The sequence below is a fragment of the Pleuronectes platessa genome, chromosome 1, assembly GCF_947347685.1.
Source record: "Pleuronectes platessa chromosome 1, fPlePla1.1, whole genome shotgun sequence".
Classification (NCBI taxonomy): domain Eukaryota; kingdom Metazoa; phylum Chordata; class Actinopteri; order Pleuronectiformes; family Pleuronectidae; genus Pleuronectes; species Pleuronectes platessa.
The window spans coordinates 27,006,427-27,026,125 of record NC_070626.1 but is presented as its reverse complement, the minus strand read 5'-3'; the positions used below and the strand labels follow the sequence as shown (position 1 = coordinate 27,026,125).

Here is a 19,699-nt window from a genome sequence, read left to right as displayed (position 1 = left end):
ACTTGACAAGAGGGTCTATTAAAAAATGTATCTCTCCTTCCACTGCAGGATTTACAGTGATGCATCTTTATGTTTGAAGTAATATTGGTTCTTCCCGAATCTTCCTCACAGCAAAGGAATAAAGATTTACACATTGAGTCTTTTCCTCTGGAGATGTAATGAGCAAGGCTTGGCCTGAACAAAGTGAATAATACATTATACAGTAAGTAATACTGAGCAAGATATGTGATGCCTCCCGTGGTGCAATTGCCTTATTTGGATACAGTAATTAAATATTGCTTTTTGACTGTTTCATTTGTTTTTAGGTGTCATGAATTGAATGTATCACTTAACATTAATTACTGTACAGCACTGGGGACAATTATAAGTGTTATTGATGTGACAGTCTGTTCGTATCTTCAGCTACAGGTTCCACCAATAAACACTGACTTTTGAAATACTTCTGTCGGGTATTGACTGATCAATCTTCATGGAGTAATTTAGAGCAGATCCTGAAGCTCAATGCTCTTATTCATTGTTTTTCATTTTAAACCCTCCCTCTAAAAGGATAAGTGCTATGATTAATGGATGGATGTTTCTTTTTTCTTGTTTGAATTTTTATTTTACCTCCCTACCTCAATGGATAGGCAGTGTGGTTGATGGAATTTATTCAATTTTATTTTATTTCATTGTACCCCCATTCCTCAAATGATAAAAGGTATAGTTCATGGATTTGATTTAATTTAACTATATATTGCGGCGTTTTATTTTACTTATTTTATCGTACTTTTATTAATTTAATTTTACTAACTTTATTTTACTTAATTTTATTTGATCTAAAGTTATTGTTTTTTCTTTATTTTATTTTATTTGATATTATTTTTCTTCATTTAATTTAAGTAGAATTTAATTTTATAATTCATTTCATTTTATAATTCATTTCATTTTATATTTTATATTTTATATTTTATAACCCTGTCCTCAGAGCTCCAGCCGGCCCCTGTGATTGGCTCTCTGAGGTCTCGCAGCCGTCGCCACCTCTCGCGAGACCGCAGCTGCTCTCCGTGAGGAGCGGATCTGGAGTGTGCTGTGCTCAGCCTCAGTTGTGGCTGAGCAGGACGCGGCGGAGCTTCAGTGGCGGAGCCGAGGATCCGGAGCCCGGAGCTGGACTCTTTCAAACTACAACCACCGAACGACACGCTCACTGCCGAGCAACCAACTCCTCTCGACGGGTGCAACCCTTCAGGTAAGCCCGCTACCGTCTCCCCCGGTCCGGACCCGGTGTCTTAAGAGCTAGCTGATCGTTTCCCCCCCCCCGACACTTCACTTTTCCATCAGCGGGGGGGAAACGTTCGAACCGCAGCCCGCTCGCTTCCCCTCCGCTGTCAGCGCTCATCCCCGCCGATAAGTGTCCGATTCAACCTTCAGCTCGTCGGCTGGCGCGAGCCGAAGCGGAGGGAGAGAACCGCAACTTCCCATCACCTCTCTGTGTTGACTGTCTGAGAGAGGCACACACCTCTGTTAGCTTCCATGCTAACTGCTTAGTATAAAGTAGCTGCTGGCTGGCTCCCTAGCTAGCTGTGTGTGTGTCTGTGTGTGTGTGTGGGTCGCCACGTAAATAACGTTCTCTCCTCCTTATTGTCCTGAGGTTGTGATGAGGTGGCGGCGCGAGGAAGCCATGACAGACGTGCTGTTTTGTGAATGAAGCAGGTTGGCAAACTGAGCAGCTCAACTTGAGCCCCCTAGTCCCTTGTGTGTTTTGCTTTTAGCGTCAGTTAGCTGAGGTTTCCCACTAAAGATGTTTTTAGCCTTTGCAACGGAATGGCTGCAAGTGCTGTGCAAAAGTTTTTAAACACCAAAAGTAAGCAGAATAAGTAATTTCCCCCCATGTGTGTTTTTTTTATCGTCTAAGTGCAGTAAAAAGGAAAAAGTCAAATATCAATATTCAATCAGTGTTTGTTGTGACCTCACAGCACCAGGTCTCCAGGATATTATATTCTGTAATGGTGGTCGATACCTGCCACGAGTCTTAAATCCGCTTCCGTGTCTTCTGCCTCTAATCCCAGGAATTATTCCACGATGTGGAGATCACAGCTCTGTGGAGGCTCCACCATCTGTTGCTGGACTCCTTGTTCTCCCTCGTGGAAAATAGTCTTAACATCCTCCTCATTGCAAAATAACTCTGTCTCTTTATTATGTGTCACCTTAATGTCTCTTTAATCTGCAGTAACTTCATCCTCCTCAAAAGATTCCCCCCCCCTCACCTCCCACGATATCTCCACCCACGAGCGGCAAACATTTCTGCAGCTGGGTTGTTATTATAGGCTGAAGGGAAGAGGCCACTTATGTCAAATTGTGCTTCCGGGAGTAAAGTAATAACAGATGCAATGACACTAACTTTACCTTTTAGTTGTCAGTGACACACTTGACTGCACATCTTGTCGTGCCCGTCCACCCCGATTAGTTACGGACTGATCCCAGATCTGCTTTGGTGACTACACAGCTGCTAACAGTGTGCATTGTTAAGGCTCTTAACCGGCATCCGGCTATTTTCAGGGTCCTAACATATGTCCATAACCTTCTGAATGTCCCCCATGGGATTAAGAGAGACCTGTTTTCATGTTGATGGAAGTTTTTTGTGCTCGTAAACTCAATATATATAATGAAATTTCACCCATACGATAAGAAATTTCTCAATTCTTAACTACCAAGTTTTAGGAAAAAATATATATATGTATATTAAAAAATATATATCTACGCAAACTCAAATGAGAAGTAAACGGAAGATTTCAGCCTTTACATATTATAATAAAATAAGATCTAATAAAATACATCTTGTATTTGATTGGGATTTTATACACATGAGACATTCTACAATTTATATAATCCACTTGCCACTCGAGACTTTCCTGAGATGTGGCGATGAGAATGGTGCGTACATGCAGACACACACCTTCTGTCTCCAGCCACGGATGTTGCCGGCGCGGAGGAATAAAGAGCTTTGAAACACATAAATCGTCACAGCTGGCAAAGTAATCCTTTAGTCATTGGTATCAATAAACAGCTCTACCAAACCCTCTCAGATGTTTTAAGGCCATTTCCTGCTGTGGTGCAAAATGTACCTCATCAAAAGTTACACCTACAACAGAAAGCACAGTGAAGCCTTGATGTTGTCCATATCCGCTTTCACGCTACATCTCTGTTCCGATTACGTAGCAGTGTTATTATATCACTGCCAGTTTGATACCTTTTTATGTGTGTGGAATAATACACATGTCACGTAAAGAGTTAAAGAAGTTGAAACGGCTTTGACGTTATAAGTATGCCTATAATCTGACGTGGCACCAAGATGCCCCTCTGGTCTCTGGGCATGTTGCTGTTGTTTCACAGCTTCTTGTGTCTCTGCAGTTGATTTGTACAGTTTTACTCAATCCTCATGATTGTTTGGTATCAAACATGTCACAATTCTAGTCTTAAACCAATATCCCCTCATTCAGTGTGTCAACTCCAGTAGATATTAAAAACATAGGGCCTACTTGCAGAGTTTGGCAGAGTGCCGTTTTATATGTCTGTGCTTTGATTTATTGTTGATGTATGTCCTTCCAAAGCCATTTCAGTCTCCTCCCTGATGAGTGCCCTTAATCAGCACATTTCACCACACTGCACGAAGTGTCCTTGAGCCTGAAGTTCTCTCGTCTTATTTCAAATGAGTGGGATGTTTAAAACATCGAGGAGCACAGGACAGCGAGCTGTCAGACACTAACTGTGTGTTACATTGAACTCATGTCAGTTCTGCAGAGTGAGAGCTGAGTTGAAACCAGTAATGCGACTTGTAGCGTGTCCAGGCCTTTGCTGTGTACTCCATAGTAATTATGACCCTTAAAGACCATTGCTAGTGGTCTTTGATCTGCCCACTCTTTGAATTATGCAGAAGCCTATAAAAATATATTCCTTGCTTTTTGCCAAGTCTAAACATGTCTGTCTGAACAAGACTCCACTGGAGAAAGATCTACTCAACGCCCTGATTACACATTTTAATGTGAGCGTGACATATTTATGCCCATAGCTTGAATTTATAGAACACTGATCACTCTGTGGCATTAAGATTAAAACCTATATAATCTTGGCAACAATTGCAGCAGCGGCAGAGTCTCATTGTCCAGCTGTCCTTGAGAGTTCACACTGTCATTGTCTGCACAAACCTCACCCTATGATGAGAATTGTTTTCGTTTAGTCTCTCACGGGGGACTTAAACACTCCCAACCTACTTCCCCTTCCTCTCTCAACATTGGTGCATCCATTGGAAATGAAATCCTGTTAAACCAACATTATGTACGTTCTATTGAGCAGCAGCACCCCCTGCAGCCACGTAGTGATTTATTCTGTTGGGCCCTGTGTCCGAGCGATTAAGGGGGTTTCATGTAGAGAATAAACAAAGCCAATCAGTCTCTTGACCGGAGCTCTGACTGTAGAGCCCCACTCACTGAACTGAAACACAACTGAATGGAGGCTATTCCTTATGGCCCAGGCTTCCTCAACCAGAGGAGCTGTCACTGTTATATTTTTAAAGGTTTACTTGCAGAATATTTAAGATAAACGCTAGGTTTTATGACATAAGTCTGTTAACTAATCTACAGTTGGTCATTATTCTGGAACTTACCGCAACTATCTGTTAGATATGCACTTCTCAGAATGTGCCCACTCACCAAAGTTACATACTACAAGAACAGGTGTTCAGGGTGATTCTAAGTCAGTGTACTAAACTAATTTTGAAGCTGCTATTTTAAGATTAAAAAAAGATGCCGTCTTGCTTTGAATGTAACTCCCCACATATAGCCTCACTGGTCCTATAAAGCAAACTTTGAACGTGTTGAGGAAAGGCAGCAAAAGCAACTGCAGCTAAAATCATAGACTGTGGTTTTGTAATTGTTGGTTCTCATCAGCATTGCAGCAATTCAAAGACTAGATAATAGATATTGTGTTAGTCGAGAGGAAGTTGCTGACGCTGAGCTGTTATACTATCTTCCTTCAGCTCCCCTAAATGATGTTGATGTCTGATAATCACTTTGCGTCTGGCCCACTGCTGCAGTAGCTTGAGTCTGCTCATGCTGGGATTTTTGTCTGTAACACAGACAAAGCCTGAATGCCCCATGGAGCTTAATAATAGGCTAATAGAAAGAGGTCTGCATGCATAACACTTCCAAAAGCCCTAACACCTTAATCCAAAATTAACCCCAGTCATTCACGAGGACTGTTGCAGTGCCTGATGACTGGCTAACATCTCTGTGTGTGAGTGGGCAGGTGGAGGATTGCTTGACTCCTTTGTGAAGTTGGTGGCAATGCAATGATAGGTGACAGTCAGATGACATTTAGATTGTATTATTTGGGTTTCAGACAAAAAACCATAAGTCCGTCCTTTGAGATGCTATCTGTGTCTGATTTAGACGATCAGAATCTTAATTTCTTGCTGTGACTTGGCAGACTACACAATTGAACCAACCAATCATGGCATGGCGTCTTTCCAGACCAGACCATTGATTTTCTGGAAGGAGTAGCATGGGACTGACCTCGCTGCCCCTCCTGAAACCACCAACATCATTTTGTGCTCGCTTCTGCATAGTTATGAGTATGCTGCTTGTTCCTTTTCGGTCAATGCCATAAAACCTGGAGTGCGAAGTCAAAAAGTTTGTATTTGCTCTTGTTTTTGTCTGGATGCAATGAGGTGTCAAGATGCTGCTCCACTATGAGACAGCTCATGTATTAGATGAACAAAAAGGGCTCCAGCCATCCATGGTATAGGACTCAGACACTCTGCCATTACAAATATTACATTTGGTCAATTGCCCTTGTAGAAAATGACGAATTTGGGCCCATTTTCTTTTCATTCTTGTCGATAGGTATTACAAAGCCATTATAACTGTCAAAGTGTTTAACTTCTTGGCAATCGGCTCACTCTCATTTCTCCACAGTAATTTCTAATTGCATTTCTGAATACTCAAAAGTTCACAACCCAACAAGCCCTTCACAATGGCTTCTTTTGTTCGCATTTGGTCAATAGGTTTCTAGTTATTCTAGCCTACATTCTTTGTTAACTTTTGGCAGTGGGTCAAGGTGGTCTGATGAGTCCAGGCTCTCTGTGGGACCCTGTTGTTCTAAACCTTGGCCTTGTGACCCTCTCAGTACAACCGACCATGGCCTGCTTCAAAGGCAACTCATGCACAGCTTATGTCTGCATACTTTGGAGCCATAACCCTCCCCCAGGCATCCTCCTCTATACCCCTCCTCATTCCCAAGCACGCACCAGCCCATACAACAAAAGACAGTGGCCCTAGATGCCCTAAGGCACACAGAGAACAGTCGCGCTTCAATCTTCTCATTCCTCATACTTTTGGCTTTCATTGAACGAGTCTTTCAGAAAAATTTGTCCAACAACGATTTTTGTATTATGTGTGAAGCCAGAGTTGGTAGCTCCAAAAAAAAGGCTTTCCAAGGAATCGTTAAAAAAAACTCCACAGGGGGTGAGATGCTCTCGTTGACTGTCTCATGACCATGTGTGGACTGCTTGTGCTTTTGCCTTCTGTACTATCAGTCACAGCATCAGTACCTGAACCCAATAACCTCACTGCCCTATCCAACTTAAGCCAATAATATAGTGCTGCTCATCTCAGCCAGAATTGTCTCTTGCCATTGTCTGAGTTGTAACTGTCTATTGCAGTGGCACTGAATAGAGATACTAGAGTGTTGTCTCACAGCTTTTGTTCTGTGCAACCAATGTTAATCACCCTCGTAGTGTTGTACTAAAAGGTTGAATGCCTCTCCCTCCATTTGTACACACTTCAGACTCCTCGTGTCGCTCTCTTTTTCAAACCTTTCTTGCCCATGATGGTTAAAGAACTTGGCACCAGCTAAACAAACAGAATATTTTCCTACCCTTTCATTGGTGGTTGGTGCTTGTGCCAATGAAGTGGGTGCTTTGACATTTAATTGTTTTTTCCTGCATTGTATTCGTTATGACTCCAAAGTAAAATACCTATTTTCACACCAGTCTTTAATTTTAATAATAACAGCCATTGTGAATCTGGGTGGGAAATAAATACAGAGAACCGGCTGCTGGGATAGCTAGTTAAAGGAACTGCATAGTGTATGCATTTCATGTGCATAATATTCACAAGTCAGAATTAAAATGGACCAAAATATCACAAGGAACAAAGGACATAAAGTAAGGAGTCATTTCTATTTCTAATGTGCTGACGTGAGAACACAGCAGGAGATCCTGAGCAGCATTCACCACTTGAAGTGTTGGTGTTGATGAAGTTTTAACCCATGAAAAAATCTTATAAGATGTATATTCAAATGTTATACGTGAAGATATACTGATTTCCTTAAATAATGGTAAACAGACTATGTAGTTGCCTCTATTGAGTATTCATACAAACTAAGCAAGTATTTCCACAAAGAGCTGTGGACAATTTGGAAGTAATGCTATAATTGTTAGGTACAAACATCTTTTCTAACAATTCAGATGGATCCATCTGTCACACAACAATTAAAAATAGAAACGGGTAGAATGGACCCCTGCTTCGTATGGAGCTACAAAATCACTCAAGTGAACGTGGACGTTTGAGCAGTCAGCCATGATCTCAGTGCAGCTCAGTTGGGGGTTGTCATTTATGGCATGAAGCAAGACATACAAAGTGAGTGTTGCACTGCACTGATTTTTCTTTATTTAGTCATATTTCAGGAAAGCAGGTTAGATAAGATAAGAAGATAAGACAACAATGATTTTGCATGAATTAGTTATTTTCCATCCAGCTTCACAACTAATGGTCTCAGTGTGAGAAGCTTGTGTAGTGAAATGTCTCTGGACGGCCATTTTACATTCACTCTCATGAGAGCCATCCTCTCTTACTCCCCAGTGTGGATTAAGGATGTCTGTGTTAATTGTTTTAATAGCCATCTTTACAACCTGCCTCTACAATATTGCAAAACTGATGCAATGACTATGATGAAATGACACTGGTGCTCTCTCGTCCTCCCTGAACAACGTTAGCCTTCCTCAACCCTCCTTTGCTATGCCACTGTGACATTCACACTTGATTAGGCTTGCAAATTAAGTTTTCCTTCTCTTGAGGTAGGAGACTCGACCTTGGCCCCAGAGACCTGTTAAGTCTTGATTGGATTGGCCGGACATACTAAGCTCGGACGATGTCCCAGCATTGTTTTGCAGCAGCCGGTACACCTGCTTCATCAGTGCTTGATTTCTCCTTGGCTCTTTTGTAGTTTCATGTCTGGAGACATTTGCTATTTGATTTACTATAAATCAATCCAATATATCAGCAACTTCAGTTCTTACACAGTGCTTTCAGACACCTTCACCATATGGTAAAACCATTTAGATTAATTCTTCCCATCAATCTGCTGTTAAAACCCTATGATGGAAGAAAGCAGATTCGCATTATCACATAACATTTCCATGCGCTATGCTTTTGGTCAAATAGTAATCAAGGCAATACATTTAGCTAAGTATCTTAATTCATGAAGTTGCACCATTGCTAATTTCTATATCCTAATAATCACTTGAGGCCTTCGGTTTGCTCCCACAGTTCACAGACATGCCGGCAAAGTGAATTGAAGAGTCTAAACATTGGCGTCCTTCAGAAGAATCACATATTCTATTGGTTCTCAAAGGGTTTTTCTACTTTGAAGCCTCGGTAGCCGATTGGTCAAATGCTTGTAATTTGTTAATTTTAAAGTCAGTTAAATTCAGTTTAGCGGTTGTTAAATATAAATACTCATAAATTCTGTCACTTCTAATGATTTGGCCAATCCTTCAAGTAGAAGTGTCATGCTTCAATTTTCTGTCAGATACCCTGCAACAGCTCCACTTATACTTGTCAAACACGGAGACTATACGAGCTGTACATGATTATTTGCTTCTGCACAAGAGTTTAATGATTCCTGTTTTTTTATTTTACATTTTTGTGACATCTGCCTCGTCATGATGAATGGGGCTGAAGTCAATAAGCCCCTGGAATGCTGACTCCAGAAAAGGGGGGTGATTTTTCCTGTTTTCTCCGTATATCGAAGAATTGCTGCTGAATAAATAGGCTTCACTGTACTGTCAGAAAAACTGAACGTGTATCTGCTGCTTATCCGATTCCCATTGCGACCACACACCCACACCCAGTGCCTGAGCAGCACATTTCCCATTCAGCTCATGTCTGACAGCAGTGATGATTTTGATGGACCGTGCATTGTCTCAATGTCATGTCTTCAAACCATTTTATCCCTCTAATGTAAAAGGGACTGTGACTGTCCAACCCAGGGATGGTCCTTATTTATGGGAGATTGCACATCATTGCCCAGTGCTATACAAGAGATGGGTTTCCTTGATATAGGTAAGAAAAAGACATTAAAGCACAATTTTTATGCTGTGTTTTATTGATATTTTTTTTAGGGTCTAGTTTAATTGACTTAATTTCCACCTCCAGTCCCTGGCTCATTAAAGCAAAAATGAAAAGACAGCAGAACATAAACACAGAGAAAACCACCAGAGCACATACAACTAGTAGAATACTGACAAGCCGAGTCATAGCAGAGACCAGACCAGCTAGAAAGAGACATTTTTGCATATTACCAGGCTTTTACCTTTCCCTCTGTCTGAACAGCTCTTTTCTCCTTTGCCAAACATGTTCAACCTTGTTGCTGAATGGCCCACAGGCTGTTGCATTCTTTAGCTCAGTGAGACGAGGCATTTCACATAGTGAGTATCACACAACGCATTCTGTCTTCATTATCTCTGAAGTGACTCTCAAAGTCTTGACCTTTTTCTCAAGTTGAGAAGTTTTTGTCTGTGAATCCTCTTTCAAGGACAGCAGCCTATTTTATTCCGGAGGTGAACGAAGGACGTGTTATCAGGCTAAATCTAATCTCCCAGCAATGTGATTGCTTAATTTTCTCCCTGCAAAAGGAGTGCCCTTTATTAAATCAACATGTTTGTCTAAGAGTCACACAAAGAAATACTCAGTGCACATTCAGGTCTTTAAACCCTTTCAGGAGGAGCTTGTAGTGTCTGTAATCATTCCCACAAAAGACCTCTTGGGATCTAATGATTTCATTAGGAACTTGACCATAGATTCCTCTGGAGAAACCATTCCTTCCACACCGAGATCATGGTCAGGATTTCTAATGTGCTTCCCACCTTCATCCGCCTCTTCACAATGAGTATTTTTCCATCGTCATACAGACTTAAACCGTCCCCACCCATCTGAGGAAAGGCTAGAAACCAAAAGTGAATCTTGAGTCATCCAAGATTTCAGGACGTTTGGTTTTCTCTTTCTATAGTTGCTCTCTTTTCAATGCAGAATAAAGAAGTAGTGTTGCTGGGCATGATAGCACAGACCCGCACTGATGCGTAACTTATTAATGTTGTAAATGTGGTCTGCCTTTGGACATTACTGGATGTGAGAACTGAGTTTGCCTTACTTGCCTGTTATGATCAATGACCTGAAACATTTTGGTGTCCCACTTTCCTCTTTTTCTATTTCTGTCTCTCTTTCGCTCTCTCTGTCTTCTCGTCAGAAGTCTTGACATTTTAAGAGCAGGACTCACTGATTGAGGAATAATGATATATGCATAGGCAGAATTCTGAGAGCAGAAGAATACGCTCTGTCAACCTCCTCTCCCTGCAGCTCTTTGTTGCCCTGTCTTTATTTTTCAATTCCGTCATATCTGCTGGAGATTGAGCGATATATACCATCAAAGCGGTTTTGAAGCTTCCCACTCTCTTCCAAAACCCTTTTGATTTCCGACAGCATGAGCTGCTTAATATTCCTAACTAGTCTGTGGCCTTTTCAGAGAACTAACAAGGTTCTGAAGCTGCAAGTCTTGTCTTCATGTGAAAGGCATCTGCGGCACAGCCCTCTTCTTCTTCAGAGCGCACACCGAGGTGTCTGTGCTACTGAAAAGTTCAGAGCTGTTCGTCAGAAGGAAAGGGGCAGAGAGGACATGTTGTCATGTCGTTTGTCTTTTTGTACTTGGGGTTTTGTCCTGTCAAAGACAAAATATGTTTTTTCATGCACTCTGTGTCCGATTCTTTATTTAGTTTTCTTTGAAAGAGGAAAAGTCAAGAAATGGTCGTCTGTAATATCAGCTAAGTATGTAGCTTTAAATTGTCTACTCCATTTAAGAGCTGGAACTATTAGTTGATTAGATTAATAGGAAATTAATCGGCAACTATTCTGTTTAATCATTTAATTATTTCTTTAAGCAGAAATGTCTCGCATACACTGATTCGAGTTTCTATGTCTTTCTCTGTTTTATAATTATCGGTAACTCAAAAACAAATATACATTGAGTCCTCTTGATCACTTCAAAACTATAACGTGCATTGTCTTGACAATCTATATATTGAATAGATTAATTATTAATTCATTAATTATGCAGATTAAAAAGTCATTTTTATTTGCAGCCCGACTCTATTTTATAGAAATCAAGAGTAAACATAATCTTACGGGATGATCATAACCTCTACGTAACCACAAGTGGTGAAGTCTCATGCAGACGGTTCTTTGGTGTCTGTAAGTTCAGAATTCCAGCTCTTTTTTTAACCTCCTTAATGAGATAATGAATAATTCCTGGGCCTTACCAGCTTTATTGCTGTTTTGTGTGCTTATCCTGTGACTTATTGCTGGAATCTGATGGTGTGTTCTTTCCATTCCCAGCTTTTGCCGACAAGCATGAAAGCAGAGTTCATTACAGAGAGCACCACAGAGGCCTGACAGGCACCAAGGGAATTTACTCGGCTTCCAAAAACTTTCAAACTCTTATTTACTTTCATCTTGGCTTCCTCTTGCAAGCTTGCCTTTGCTGCCTCCCACTCCAAGTTTCATCCTCTCATCCTGTTTTCTTCAGTGTGGAGCTGGAGTGCAGAGCAGGAGTGGCTCTCAGACACGCTTCAGTTTTCAAGTTTCTCTGCTTTGTACGGCATTTCTGCACCGACTCCATCTGTCTCCCCAGAGCCTGTTTGTTCTTGTTGCCTCAGCCTTAAACTGTGTCACCCCAACGCTGATATTAACATGATCTAATGACTGGATGCAAAAAAAAAGTAGCTTTGAATGTTTGTTTGTTTCAAGTCTAACTAATGACTGATGTGGTTTATAAAGCAGTGTTTACCATTGTAGACTGAAATCGGGCGGACCACTCGGGTATAGACCTAGTTTAAGCTTTTTTGTTGCTTTATTGTTATCTGTCTGATAATGACGCCATCCGTGGTCAATTAACTCGTCTCCGTGGTCGCTCTACCTCTTCCATAACTGTTTTTTTCTAAAATCACAAGAAGGTGCATTGACTATGGCGCATTTTTAATCATGAAAGGGGTCTATGACAATTTCACATGCTCTGCAAGCGGTTAGCTACTGCCAACAGTACGATTGATGATTCTCTGGGAAACACCTCAGTGTAGAAATATGTCTGTTTATAAACATTTGTTTCTTGATTGGAAACAAGAGAGCGAACTGTGAGTGTAAGTCGCTTTAACAGAGCTGCATTTCTTCACAGGCACCAGAAGCAGCGACAGAGCCCTTAAACATATGCAAAGCACCATTAAATAACATCAGAATTTACCGTCTACATCCCTGAGCACTTGTGACAGCCACAGCACATCTCTCGACATGTGATGCCGGCACACTGAAACCCTCTTTGTTCGCTAAATCCAGTGTGGAAATTTCCCTAATGTTCTGAGAGTTGGGAGACGTTGGCATGGGACCAGTGGAGTGGAAGACTATGCCTAGCACTGGTGAAGAGCTCGGGCCCTCAGGTTTCCGGCTCATTGATTAAACTCTGGTGAAAGAATCGCATTGAGAGGTTCATAACGAATAATGAATAAAAATAATGAAGTAATGTTTTTTTCGCGATGGAGTGTGTTGGATTAATTCAGTAATGAGGAAAGAAACTGTTTTGAAGTCTGTTGGTACGGCAGCGAATCTGAATCACGCCCGACCACAGCAGTGTAAAGGGTCGGTATTGTTTTTAAAGTGTCCTTTCTTTGATTTGACCCGTAATAATGAAAAAGCCTTATATTATTTCATTGCAGTCCATATTAAAATGTTGTCGAAAATTGTTTCAGTGTTATCACCTCTAACAGTAATGAGCTGGAGTTTCAGATACTTTTTAAGAAGCAGATTTTTTTGTTTAACCTTTGGTATAAAACATGCAGAATGTAAAATAGCCGGGAAAGCGAAGCCTCCTTTTTCCCCTTTCATCTAGTGATGGATTGAATCTTCTAAATTAAGCTATTTGTTGACTGTATCTCTTTGCACACACACATTATTTTATTGGTTTTGACTCGGCAGACAAACTTGTCTTCTAAACTCTTCTACTGTTTTCAGGCAGACAGCAATTAAAAAAAAGCCAAACTATTTTTATCCAGTAACTACATTAAGTGTTGAACTCTTCCAACAGAGTATTAGGGCCACGTAAATGGAAAAAATATAAGATATCGACAATAAAGTTATAACATTACTAAAAGTCATAATTTTAAGGCAACGTGTCATTTTCGATGGAAGAATGTCTCAGACTTGTATTATCTTGCGATTTGTAGAAGGTGAGAATTGTCTGGTAAGGGGGTTGAGATTATAGTTGCTTATATTTGCATGCTGTTCATGTTCAAGGGTTTCATAGTTTCTCAAGAAGCATTCAGTTTGGTATGATCTAGGATGGAGTATAACTCTTCTTTTGAATTAATTCTATATATCAGAATTTTCTTCAATATGGCCGTAATACTCCAGTGGAATTTTGACAATAACAATGTCTGTATGAAAGGCTTAGGTGGTTATTCATGTACGTGTGGATAAAGGTATAGTTGTTGAAATTTGTTATGATAAGTCATCAAATTTAATCGGTTTGCTCTAACTGTAAGCTGAAAACTCAATTAACTGAGATCCTCACTTAGCAGATTCATACTTCTTGGATGTCTCTGTGGGCATCAGATGGTCAGTGGTAGCTGGCACCAGGGTGGCATCACTAGTGCGATCATACAATGTTTGGCCAGCCATTGACTCCCTTGAGAAAATATATAGAATCCCCAACAGATGGGTATCCAGCTCAGTTTTTTCTACCCTCACTAAAGTCCTGATAGATGGCTGCCTCTGTCAGAATGGCAGTAAATGAGGAGCAACTAAACTAATTAATGACCTGATATCATTTCCAGTCAAAACCTGTAAAAAAAACTATCCTCAGCCTAACGTTCAAAATGTATTCACAGGAGAGTGCTATAAAGTTGATGATTCATATTCAAGGTGTTCGTCCATTGCTTTAGAAAGGTCGTCTGAATAGGACACTATGCAAAGGCTATGAAAACGTTGTCAGTGCAGAGCTAAGCTCACAGAGCGACATGGTAAGCCGCCCTGAAGAGGAGCTAGAGAGCGACTTGGCTTTCCTTACCCTTGATCATGCATCCTTAGGAGATTTTATTATGACTCATACTTTAACCCTGGATAAACTTGAGAATTGAAAATTCAGCCTCTCTGACTTCTCAGTGCTTATTGGAAAGTTAATCTGTGTTAAAAGATTCTGCATGTGAATTTGAATAACCCGTGGGCGAGGGACAATATCTTTGGGCCAGAAACCATCGAGTTAGACCATGTTTTGCATCTTGACCAAAATACAGTCTTAGCTTTTTTAAGTTTATCCACATACATATGCAAAAAAACCTCCATCAGATGTTTCTTTATGCAATGAAAGGTTATATCCGGATGTTGACAGGGAGGATACCCAGAATGAAATGTTTCCTACCATGTGCCTGGGTGGCAGGAGTGGTTGCAGAAAGAATGAGCTTGGGTGACATTTGCTCTCATTTTCTACTTCTCACCATCTGCCTGCAGCACACCTGCCTCAAACAGCATCAGTACACCCATACAGTAGCCCAGGAATATTGATTAAGACTGCTGACATTTCTACTTCCTTTTCACACAGGCTGGGTACAACATGTGCCATCTTTCCGATGAAGGCAGGCTGCACACAAATACACACACCATCCCCCCTTTGTGTCATCAGACTTTCATTATGTCCCAAATATTTACATAAAATTGAATTTCAGGTGACAGATTTTGATCATAAATAACATTTTATTCATTTTAGATCCATTTTATGAATTTTGCTTCTCTAGCCAAGGCTGGGCTGCAATAAATCTGCTAACCGGCAGATAGGCTGGAAAGCAGGTCTCTGCATCTCGTGCAGTTACTTATTTGAAGCAGACAAGCTGATGGGTATTAATGAAAGAGTTTGGGTTCAGTTTGGCAACAGCCTGCTGATATTTTGCTGTTATATCCTGCAAATGCATCATTCACTTGTATCTGAAGAGAAGACTCAGAAGAAGAAAGACGGCAAATACATGCATGTGTTTCAACACTATTTCTGATGTTCATTTGGGATTAATTACAGTGGCAGCTAGAATTGTACTTAGTAAAGTGCATAGCTCCACTAAGGTCCAACATCCCCCTTTAAATTCTATCAAACATGTTATCAGTTCCCTCAAGATCCATGAATTATTCCCTGGGAAGTGTCGAAAATGCTCAATCTCAAAATAATGAAGAAAGTGGCACGTACAGAGCGGACTCAAGATTGAATTGCTTTTTCTCTGACCCACACCTCATCATCAAGTTTCACGGAAATTCATTCAGTTGTTTATTGTGTAATCTTGCTTACAAACACACAAACGAATCATCATACAAACGGACAGGAACAAACACACAACAGAGGGTAGTTAGTGGTTCTTAGATTCATTCATCATACTGATCCCTAATTTGACTGCATTATAAAGTGAGATGTTAACTATCGTTTTCATCCGTTCACCTTCAACTGCAGTGAACCAGGCAGTGATTTCATTTCATTTATGGTTTCATTTCAACAAGATCTAATTTAAGTGTTTCGTCAATAAGCCCATTTCATGAGAAGATCAATACTCTCTCTCTGATGTGGCCATTTAGCACCTTCTTTAATTTAATTGCCTGTTTCAACAGGGGCGAGAAATACATTGGTGAGATTAATTGTGGAGTAAAGTATCCCCGTCACTCTGCATATTTGCGCTGATAGATCGGTTGTACATTAATGACCCTGCTGTCGGAAAGCCTATGAATTCATCATGGCTGCAATTACAAATATGAATTTGTTTCCTCATCTTAATTTATAGTGCATCGGTGTCAAACGGCTGTGGCACATTGATTCAACGTTCTAATTAGCAACAATGAATAAAATGTCTACAGTTGACTTTGTTTCACTCCAAAATATTGTTTGTGTTGAAAAGCTGCTTCGCGTGCAGCAGCCATCAGTCACAATTTGCCTCGAGAAGCATTTGGCGTGTCAAAGGATTTCATGAGAGCAGCGTCTGGTGAAGCTGAGATGAACAGAGCAGGGAGGAGTTAATTCTTCTGTGTGATTACCAGCTGATCAACAGCTGCCACTATAGATTCAAACCGTCCCTGACATCTGAGGATTTGACTCGACTGAACTGAGTCCGTGATCAGCTCCAGTATTTTTTACCTCACTTGCCCTCAGTGCAAACTGAGATAACCCAAACCAACCATTCCTCCGCTCCATGCGATCCTGAATAGCTGTAAGCGCGTTTTAAGCACCAAGAAAATGGGCCAGTGCCAGATTAGGTTCAAGCTACTTAAACACCGCCTACATTTCATACTTATAAGTGAAGAGTTGATATTTAAATACTCTTAAACGTTCAAATCAGTGCAAAAATCATTCTCACAAAAACTCATCTTCTCCTCTCATATGCAGGTGCTGAGGAAACTGCAGAAGAACCACCTGCGTCGAGACTCAAGGGGGGGTGAACGTTGAGAGGATGTCCAGCCACTTGGCCGTTTCTTTGTGAATGGAGTAGAGGTCAGTACCTGCAAAGTCCTCCCTGTCAAGAAGCAGGGAAAGGCAGTGGTTATCTTTAAGGTCCTCAAGTTCCAACAAGCGCCCGCAGAGGAGAGCTTATTCTCCAGCTGTCATTTTTAGTGCGGATAATTTGCTCATGCACGCTCCGTACGTGCGGCCTAACCTCTTATGCATGCAGATTTGTGCTAGACTTCATTACATAGACAAATTAAATCTTCTCCATATCCACTGTGAAAGAGGCCTGGTCTTATTTGTGTGATAGAATAACTAAGCATAGCTGCAACGAGTCCCCCAAGCTCTGCATTCCTCCTCTTGTCAACATTGATTAATTTTTGATTGCATAAGGAAAAGACTGGGCTCTGAACTAACTCTGGCTGCATTAGCTTGTACAGCAGAGCTGTGGTGATTTTCTCTCCACACAACCCACACCCCAATACAACACTATTATGATCATCATTATGTGAGAGGCCATTACGTCCCACAGTCATTGTGTGATAATGTTATTTTAATAATGTTTTATGTTGAATCCTTCATGCACAGTAATGTTTGCGGCATAACCCTGTTGTGGTTGAACAAAGACTAAAGTGAACATGCAGTTTTTTCCTTTGGTTAACATATGAAATGAGCACAACGTAAAAAGTTATAGTTTTTTATTGTGTAATTTTTACATATATTTCAGTAAACATAATGTCTGGATCATGTTAAGATTTAGCCAGGTTATTTGGCTGAATTTTAAGTTGTTTGTAAAATATCAAACACACAAAGAAAAAAGAGGAGCTGTTCAGTGTAGAAAAGCAAAAGTCAAGAATCAAAACATGAAGGCCTTAGAAAAGCAGGGACTCTGTATTGCAACATGATTTAAGTTTGGTTTTCCTATGATCCTGATTTTAACTCAACTTTGAAGAAAAAGATGAAGAAGATATTGTGTCTTTGCAGCATCACTTCTAGACTTGGTGCAGTAAATCCTACCATAGTATCATTTTTTTCTGAGGCAAGATATTGCAAGATATTGCAAGACAAACAGCTAGCATGGCCTGCCTCTAAAATTATGCATCCATTTTTCTCTTGTCTCCCGTCCCTTTGATTAAGAGTTCGCTTAATCCCTGAGTGGGCCTCAGTTTTGGTAATGACCTGCTTAATCCTCCAACTGGAGATAACGCACACGGGCACATTAATTCAAAGCAGTGTACTCTACTCACTAGTATTACTGAGCACGGATGCAAGTTCACAACTTTGGTCTGCTGTTGGTGTTTTTAGGTTTATTCGCTAACCATCTGCCATTGTTTTTAACAGTGCAGTGAAGAAGAGTACAAATATCTTGTTAGTTATTTGTCTGAAAGGTTTTTTGTTTTATATTTAACAGTTTAATGGAGATCACAGTGAAAACACCAACAAAGACTTGATTTGTCAATTGATAGAAAATTGATCTAAATAATTTTTAATTAACTGACTATTCTGTTTGAAGTGAATTCCTGTGGTGACACTCGGCCAAAGCAAGTGGGTGTGGCTGCAGTCATAGAGCTTCGACCCCTCGACTACTTGAAGACTTCATAAAAAAAACCTGACACTAAAACAATATTGAGTCTTCACAGTGACATTTAGGGGATTGTTTTTTGTGTGTTTACTTGCAGCCTATAGACCAAATAATAAATCTGTTTGTTGAAATGAGATTCTGAAGATTATTTTATACTCAAAACAATTTGTGGTTGCAGCCCTGTTGTCATTAGATCTTGTGAATCTAATTCACTTTTATCATCTACATTTAAAAAGAAACGTGGCTTTGTTGCGAGGCAGACAGCAGCGTCAGTATGATTGGTGGTTTTACTTGAAGTGAATCCTCAGAGCTGTTAAGTATGCAGACGTCTGTGCTCGCTGCAGCTCTGGTGTCATCCTCAGTCTGTGACAGAGCGACTCCGCAGACACAAAGACCAGGAGGAAACGTACAACTACACCCTCTGCACAACATTTATGAAATTGCATTGGTTAGCTTGTCCTGGTTACTCTGCGACTTTCACTGTCCAGTGAAACTGACCTTTTGTTTTCTTGCAGTGTTGAGTTATTGCCACATTATTTGGGCTGTGGGCAGTAGTTATTGGTTCAAGCCATTACTTGACCATCATCACATGTTCATGATATAATTGCAGTTATAATAATATATAATAATCTGTTAACACTGGGCTGTATTAAAGAAAAACACAGAAACGTAACAACTAACCTTTTAACATGTATATTTTACATGCATATGTTTAGTGAACCTTCAGGCAAAAACAGTAATGATTCTAAATGTGTTGGAAAACTTGACTCATGTTTACTAATAATTTGCTATCAGACTTATTAAATCATATCATGTGGTTTAGCTGGATTCATAGTCAATGCAAGGGGTTAACAGGAGTCCTGTAGGCATTGATTCGTAGGCGTAGGTTTAGATTTATAGTTGAGATTCTAGTTTCACCTACGAATTTCATGCCTCTGCAGGAGTAGAAACATGACCAGGCTGCACATGCTTGATATGCCCTGCAGAACTCATGTTTGCATTTTTTTCCACTACTTTGTGATACAGAGCAAAGGAAAGCTGCACATATAGATTTTTAAATAGACGGGTAGAAGAAAACATACGGAACCAATCACAGTTCTTGCTTGCATAGTTCAATTTTTGAGGAGGTACACTTCAGATAAGGTGAAGTTTATGATATAACCTTGGAGCTTATGCACGTCACCGCTGGAGTTAAAGCATAGAAGCATAAATCCATCTTAATGGCTCCAGCTCAGGAAAGCTTAAATTAACTGGAGAGTTAATAACTGGATAACTGACCTCAGATCAGTGCCG

General features: G+C 40.4%; 1 protein-coding gene across 1 annotated transcript in view; it reads left to right on the top strand.

The window, feature by feature from the left end:
* The first annotated feature begins 1,055 nt into the window (after positions 1 to 1,055).
* glceb (glucuronic acid epimerase b) overlaps positions 1,056 to 19,699 on the top strand; it is a 41,818-nt gene continuing 23,174 nt past the window's right edge. The window contains exons 1-2 of the mRNA XM_053419918.1: positions 1,056 to 1,225; positions 16,768 to 16,872. The gene's annotated coding sequence lies outside the window, so the exon portion shown is untranslated. The remainder of the gene's footprint in view (positions 1,226 to 16,767; positions 16,873 to 19,699) is intronic.